The 7,829-nt window shown below is 45.1% G+C and overlaps 1 non-coding gene across 1 annotated transcript; it reads right to left on the bottom strand.

Moving 5' to 3' along the window:
- Window positions 1-5,656: 5,656 nt before the first annotated feature.
- Window positions 5,657-5,763, bottom strand: LOC140717888 (U6 spliceosomal RNA). Its single transcript, XR_012096636.1, has one exon. It is a non-coding gene; the product is annotated as a U6 spliceosomal RNA (small nuclear RNA).
- Between the last annotated feature and the right edge of the window lie 2,066 nt (window positions 5,764-7,829).

Below are 7,829 nucleotides of genomic sequence, written 5' to 3'. Positions count from 1 at the left end.
TCCTCAATCCAATCCTACTAAATTTAACCTTGTCTCATGATAGCATCCTCTGAGAGGACCACAACCTTGTCATGGCTTGGAGGCTTCTGTGCCTCAATGACCTGGACAACCATGCTTCATGCTTTGGCCCTTGGCAGGATCACCCATGCCAAACAGGTCAAAGGGGAGAGGCCAGACTAAGAGTGGTCCACCGGTCCTCCAGGTTCAGGGCTAACAACCCCAACTGGTCAAACAAAATTGTTATGGAAACAGCAGGGAAGAATCCTTCTACATCTGAGTGTGATGGTATTCCTGAGTCTCCACCCGGGATTTTTGTGACTGACAGTAGGGAAAACAGAGAGGAAGCTACTGACACGATGAAGGAAGCCTTGAACACTGCCAGAGATGGAGGACTTTCATTGATACCCTAAACACCAACGGTGTAACAGTCAGTAACACACAGAGTAGAGTCAAAATACTTTCTGTTGGAATCAGTTGTTTGTAATACTTCTCATAAGGAATTTGTTGATTTAATGCAAGACTAAAATTTAGTCCTTTTAACTCCCCACTTTTTAACTCTGACTAATATAACATATAATAATTATAATGTAATTATTTTAATTGTGTTCCCTATTAACCAGATTATTTCTATCTGAAGAATTTCTGTTATCTCCATAAAGCCACAGGAGCAGAATTAGGCCATTCAGCCCATCGAGTCTGCTCTGCTATTCCACCATGGCTGATCCCGGATCCCACTCAGCCTTCTCACTATACTCTCTGGTGCCCTGACTGATCAGGAAACGATCAACTTCCACCTTAAATATACCCACGGACTTGGTCTCCACTGCAGTCTGTGGCAGAGCATTCCACAGATTTACTACTCTCTGGCTAAAACAGTTCCTCCTTACCTCTGTTCTAAAGGGTCGCCCCTCAATTTTGAGGCTATGCCCTCTAATTCTGGATAACCCCACCATAGGAAACATCCTCTCCACATCCGCCCTATCTAGTCCTTTCAACATTCTGCAGGTTTCAATGAGATCCCCTCACATTCTTCTAAATTCCAGTGAGTACTGGCCCAAAACTCCTCATACGTTAACCCCTTCATTCCTGGAATTATCTTCATGAACCTCGAGACATGAAAGGAAGAGCAGTGGATACAGCGCAGTCCATTAGAGGCAGAGCGCTCCCCATCACTGAGCACCTCTACAAGCAGCGCTGACACAAGAAAGCAGTGCCCGTCGTCAAGAAACCCCTACAATCCACGCCCTGGAGGTACAGGACTTGGGTCCCACACCACCAGGTTCAGGAACAGTTATGGCCCTTCAACCACCAGGCTCCTGAACCAGCGTGGATAACTTCACCCAGCTCAACCCTGAACTGATTCCACAGCCCACTTCCAAGAACTCTACAACTCACATTCTCAGTATTGCTTATTTATTTACTTTTGTGCAATTTGACTTCCTGGGTTGATTGGTAGTCTTTGTTTATTTATAGTTCTTCATAAGTTTTATTGTATTTCTTTATTTACCTGTAAATGCCTGCAAAAAAAAAGAATCTCAGGTAGTATATTTAGACATACACGCAGTGGCCACTTTATGAGGTACGCCTGCTTGCCAACACAAGCAACAAACACCAGAATGGGGGAAGAAATGGGATCTAAGTGACTTTGACCGTGGAACCATTGTTGGTGCCAGATGGGGTGGCTTGAGCGTCTTGGAAAGTGCTGATTTCCTGGGATTTTCATGCACAACAGTCTCTAGAGTTTGCAGGGAATTGTGCGAGAAACAAAAAGCAGTGAGCGGCAGTTCTGCGGGCAAAAATGCCTTGTTAACGAGAGAGCTCAGAGGAGAATGGTCAGACTGGTTGAAGTTGACAGGAAGGCAACAGTGACTCAAGTAACCGTGCGTTACAATGCTGGTGTGCGGAAGAGCATCTCTGATGCACAACGTGTTGAACCTTGAAGTGGATGGGTTACAGCAGCTGAAGACCATGAACACACACTTAGTCCAGGAGATGACACTGAGTGTAGGTAGTTTGATAACAAGTTTACTTTGACTTTGATTAAATTAACCTGGAACCATAAACGTTGGCCTTCTTTGAGCATCTTCTACTGGCTTCACAGCAGCTGGTCTAGAATATAAGAGCAGGGATGTGATGTTGAGGCTCTATAAGACTCTTGGACTATTGTTTGAAGTTTTGGGCTCCTTATTTTACAAAGGATATACTGACATTGGAGAGGGTTCAGAGAAGATTCACAAGAATGATTCCAGGAATGAAAGGGTTACCATATGAGAACGTCTGGCAGCTGTTGGGCTGTATTCCCTGGAGTTCAGGAGAAGGAAGGGGGTTCTCATAGAAACATCCTGAATGTTAAAAGGCCTAAACAGATTAGATATGGCAAAGTTATTTCCCATGGTAGGGGAGTCTAGGACAAGAGGGCATGACTTCAAGATTGAAGGACGTCCATTTAGAACTGAGATGCGGAGGAATTACCTTAGTCAGAGGGTGGTAAATCTGTGGAATTTGTTGCCACGAGCAACTGTGGCCAAGTGATTGGGTGTATTTAAGGCAGAGATAGGTAGGTTCTTGATTAGCCAGGGCATCAAAAGGTATGGGGTGAAGGTAGGGAAGTGGGGATGACTGGAAGAATTGGATCAGCCATGATTGAATGGTGGAGCAGACTCGATGGGCTGAATGGCCTACTTCTGCTCCTATATCTTATGGTCTTATCTGGGAGATAGTGGCCTGCTTGCTCTGCCAGGAGATCATAATGTTGATTGGAACATTCTTATATCTAGGTGGAAATTGTGAACGTTATAAGTCCATAAAAATTAACCACAACCTTTCAAATTTCTCACAAAATAGTAAACATAGTTGTCGTAGAAACAGCGGAATAAATATATATACACAGACTGTAGATTCGAGGCTCCAGCTCTGGTTCCTGGTCAACGTGAAGTCGGCTTGTCTCAATCAGGCCAGCTGCTGAGAATGTCACTATGCCTCAGCCTGGACTTTGCTGACTGAGGTTTGGCTAAATGTCCTTATTGTCATTGTTCCTGAAAGATTAAACATGACAGAAAACAGGGCCAGATGTAGCTATGACTGGCTCATTGCCCCACAGCCTTAAACGAAATTGGTTATTAAAGAGAATGGTTGTTACCTACGGAGCGTGAACCGATACAATTTCCAGAAGATCATAAGACGTAGGAGCAGAATTAGGCCATTCAGCCCTTTGAATCTGCTGATATTATCCTGCCTCCTCCCCGTAACCTCTGACACCCTTACTAATCGAGAGCCCATCCACCTTTACTTTAAATGTACCCAATGTCTTGGTCTCCACGGCCATCTGTTGTTTAGTTACTGCCCGTTACCCCGCTGGCGTTTAGGGGAGCAATGGAGGTCCAACACCTCTGGCGGTGTTCAGGGCTTCCTTCATTGTGTTAGCAGCTCGGCTTTCACTGCTGTCAGTCGCGCAGGTCCCGGGTGGAGTCTCAGGAGTACCGTCGCACTCAGATGTAGAAGGGTCTTCATTTTCTTTGACCAGTCACGGTTTGTTAGCTCTGAAACTGGAGGACCGGTGGACCACTCTAAATCTGGCCTCTACCCTTTGACCTGTTTGGCATGGGTGACCCTACCAAGAGCCAAAGCATAAAGCCCTGATTCCAGCCAGCATTGCTCTCTGGGTCATTGAGGCTGGGCAAGCCTCCAAACCCTACAGCAAGGTTGTGGCTAAGAACTAAGATTCACCACAATCTGGCTCAAGAAGTACCTCCTCATCTCTGTTCCAAAGGGATGTGCTTTGACTGACACAACAGGACACATCCTCTCCACATCCACTCTATCTAGGCTTTCCAATATTCGACAGGTTTCAGAGAACATGGATATTTGTGCCAACCATGTAACATACTCTGGAGACTGACTAGAGTTTCCCTTTCGCATAGCCCTCTATTTTTCTAAGCTCCATGTACCTATCTAAGAGGCTCTTAAAAGACCCTATTGTACCCGCTGGCAGTGCATTCCATGCACCCATTTCAATGAAATCCCCTCTCATTCTTCTCAGCTGCAGTGAGTACAGGCCTAGAGCCATTAAACGTTCCTCATGGTTAACCCTTTTATCCCTGGGATCTCTCTCATAAACTTCCTCTGGAGCTTCTCCAACGTTAGCACGTCCTTTCTTAGATAAGGTCCCAGATCTGCTCACGGTACTCCAAGTGCAGCCTGACCATCATCAGAACATCAATGATGTCTTCGGGGGACAAAGAATCTGCAGCGTAAGTACATCAGCTATATTCCTGGAAGGTAGAAGGCTCAAGGCTAAGTTGACTGAGCTTTTAGGATCCTGAAAGGAAAGGGTAGAGAGAAGAAGTATTTTTTTTGCTATTGGGAGAAGTCCAGGACGAGGGGGACAAAATCTTATAATCAAGGCCAGGGTGGTTAGAAGAGGCGAGGAAACATTTCTTCACAGAAAAGGATGGCAAGTGCTTGGAGCTATCTCCTGCGGAAAGCTGCCAACGCGAACAAAAGTGATAAATAATTTAAGTGTGGACTTATGTTTCTACACGGGGGACTTGGAGCCAGCGCATGTGGATGGGTGGGTCGCAGTATGAGGGTAGTGAGTGACAGTGCAGACCCGAGGGACCGGGGCCTACTCAGTTCTCGGGGAGGGGAGAATATTGGCACAGAACAGTTGTAGTACTCTTCTGCTGTGCAGGGCGGAAAAAGATTTCGAGAATCAGATCCAACCGCCCTATTTCTGTTCTCCAGCACTAAAACTCTGACATCTGACACTGGCAGCCATGTTGGATCCTGATGTTTCTGCAGTCAAAGGTTCGACAGTCAGGAACGAGGCATGAAACTTGTTGCCTACGATCGTTTCATGCTGAGCTTTGCAAGAACAAAGGAATGGAGGGGAAGGAAGACTGAAGAAAAGCCCACTGCTGGGGGATAGAACAGAAGAAGAAACCCAAACCACCACGGTCTGGTCCTCTTACACCAGATGCTAACGGCGAGAAGAACAAAGAGCAGAGAACAAATCAATGAGGTTTGGTCCTCTCATTCCAGACTGGTGACAGCACATATTCCATTACTTAAACTAACCACTAAGACAGCCCCCGTTCGAGTAATCACAATCAGATTTAATATCACCAGCATGCGTCTGGCGTATGTCATGCAATGATGCTCACTGCAATATATAATAATAAAAGCTGAATTACAGTAAGTATATATATTAAATAGTTAAATAAATAGTGCAAATTAAAAAAAGTACAGACGGCCCTCCTTATCCGCAGGTTCCCCATACGCGGATTCAACCAACCGCGGATCGGGAAAACCCGGAAGTTCTCTCTCCAGCACTCGTTGCTTGAGCATGTACAGACTATTTTTTCTTGTCATTATTCCCTGAACGATACAGAATAACAACTATTTACATAGCGTTTACATTGTATTAGGTATTAGAAGTAATCTAGAGATGATTTAAAAGTACAGGCAGTCCACAGGTCATGAATGAGTCCTTAAGTCAGATTTGAAGTCGGAACAGGTTCATCCGGTATTATTTAGCATCAGTTAGTCAAATGTTTTTCTTAGTATATAGTACATATTTTACCTTTCTATGCATATGAAACACTTAAGAAACATACGTATTTCTTTTTTTTGTAATTTATTTTTTTATTTGTTCATCAAAAATATGGAACGTTTCACAAATTTGCATGTCATCCTTGTGCAGGGGCCATGCTAGTCTTCTCTGTATCGTTCCAATTTTAGTATACGTGCTGCCGAAGCCAGCACGAAACATACGTATTTCAATAATTATACCACTGCGTTGCTTAGTAATAATTGTAGCTTTCATTGGGGCAGGGCCTTTCACATGCTCCATTAAAATTGTTCCGATCGTTGACCGACTGTAGCCTAACACTTTTCCAATGACTGATGGCGTTTCACTTCTTTCCAATCGCTTTATTACTTCCACCTTATTTTCAATCGCGATCGTGATTATTTTTGTGAACAGAAACTCTGCGGATTCAGAGCTGCGCCGCCAGGTCCTAATGTCCACCACACTGAGACAGGTTAAATAAAGTCTGCGGGGTCTCAGAACAAATCCCCCGCGAATAAGGAGGATAAGAAGGGCCGGCTGTTCAATGTCCATTCAGAATTCAGATGGCAGAGGGGAAGAAGCTGTTCCTGAATCGTTGAGTGTGTATCTTCAGGCTCCTGTACCTCCTCCCTGATGGGAGCCAAGAGAAGAGGGCACGTCCTGGGTGATGGGGGTCCTTCATGACAGACGCCACCTTTTTTGAGGCTCCGCTCCTTGAAGATGTCCAGGCTGTGATGGAGCTGACTATGGGTTTACAGCGATTCAGGAACAGCTTCCTCCCCTCTGCAACCCGATTTCTGAATGAGCATTGAACCCATGAATGTTACCCCACTACTTTGTTTTAAATTTCTGCTTTCTTCTCTACTCATTTAACTACAAGGGGTGATTGATAAGTTTGTGGCCTAAAGTGGAAGGAGTCAATTTTAGAAAACCTAGCACATTTATTTTTCAACATAGTCCCGTCCTATATTTACACACTTAGTCCAGTGGTCATGGAGCATACGGATCTTGGACTTCCAGAATGTGTCCACAACAGGGGCCATTGATAAGTTTGTGGCCTAAGGTAGACGGAGATGAGTTATACAGCTCTTGTTACATGGACATGCAGGTCAGCTCTTTAAGTGATTATGCAGAAAGTTTCAAGTTAATAACTCATCGGGGTGATTGATAAGTTTGTGGCCTAAGGTAAAAGGAGATGAGTTATTAACTTCAAACTTTCTGCATAATCACTCAAAGAGTTGAACTGCGTGTGCATGCAACGAGAGCTGTATAACTCATCTCCTTCTACCTGCCGCAGAGTTAACTAATTTCTCGACAAGCGCTGGTGATACTAAACCCGATTTTGAACACTCTGCAGCTTATTTCAATCCTGTACAGTGGCCCACTCTATCCCACCACAGCAGACGGCGATTCAGCCAGATCGAATGCTCTCCCCAGTAAATCTGCAGAAATCTGCGAGTCTTTTCGGTGACATAATAGCCGCTGTCGTGCCTTCTCTGTAGCTGCGTCAGCACGTCGGGCCCAGGTCAGATCCTCAGAGGTGTTGACACCCGGGAACTTGAAACCGCTCACTCTCTCCGCTTCTACGAGGACTGGGGTGCGTTCCCTCGTCTTACCCTTTCTGAAGTCCACAATCAACTCTTGTGGTCTTACTGACACTGAGTGCAAGGCTGTTGCTGCTACGCCGCTCAGCTAGCTGATATATCTCGGTGCTTTCAGTGGCGATAGCCTGCCACTGGAAGTTTCCAAAATGATAAAAAGGCAAATGCAACTACTAAAAAAAACACACTGAACAATTACATGTGCAGCACAAAGGTAATGTTACTTGTATATTATCCATATACTATAATTGAACATATAGTATATAGGTTTACACAATTTGCTTTTGCGCATGGTGGGGGGGGGGGTGATTGATGTCCTTGATGCCCCCTGCTCCAATCCCTCAGCCACGCATTTATCCTCCACCTCATTCTATTCCTATTCTCACTGTCGCGTGGGACAGGCAGTAATCCCGAGATTACTACATTTGCAGTCCTGCTTCTCAACTTCCTTCATAACTCCCTGTAGTCTTCTTTCAGGACCTCTTCCCTTTTCCTACCTTTGTCATTGGTACCAATCTGTACCACGACCTCACACACACACACACACACACACACACACACACACACACACACACACACACACACACACACACACACACACACACACACACACACACACACACACACACACACACACACACACACACACACCAGTTTGC

Source organism: Hemitrygon akajei, chromosome 28 (assembly GCF_048418815.1).
Source record: "Hemitrygon akajei chromosome 28, sHemAka1.3, whole genome shotgun sequence".
Taxonomy (NCBI): Eukaryota; Metazoa; Chordata; class Chondrichthyes; order Myliobatiformes; family Dasyatidae; genus Hemitrygon; species Hemitrygon akajei.
This window is presented reverse-complemented; position numbering and strand designations above follow the sequence as displayed.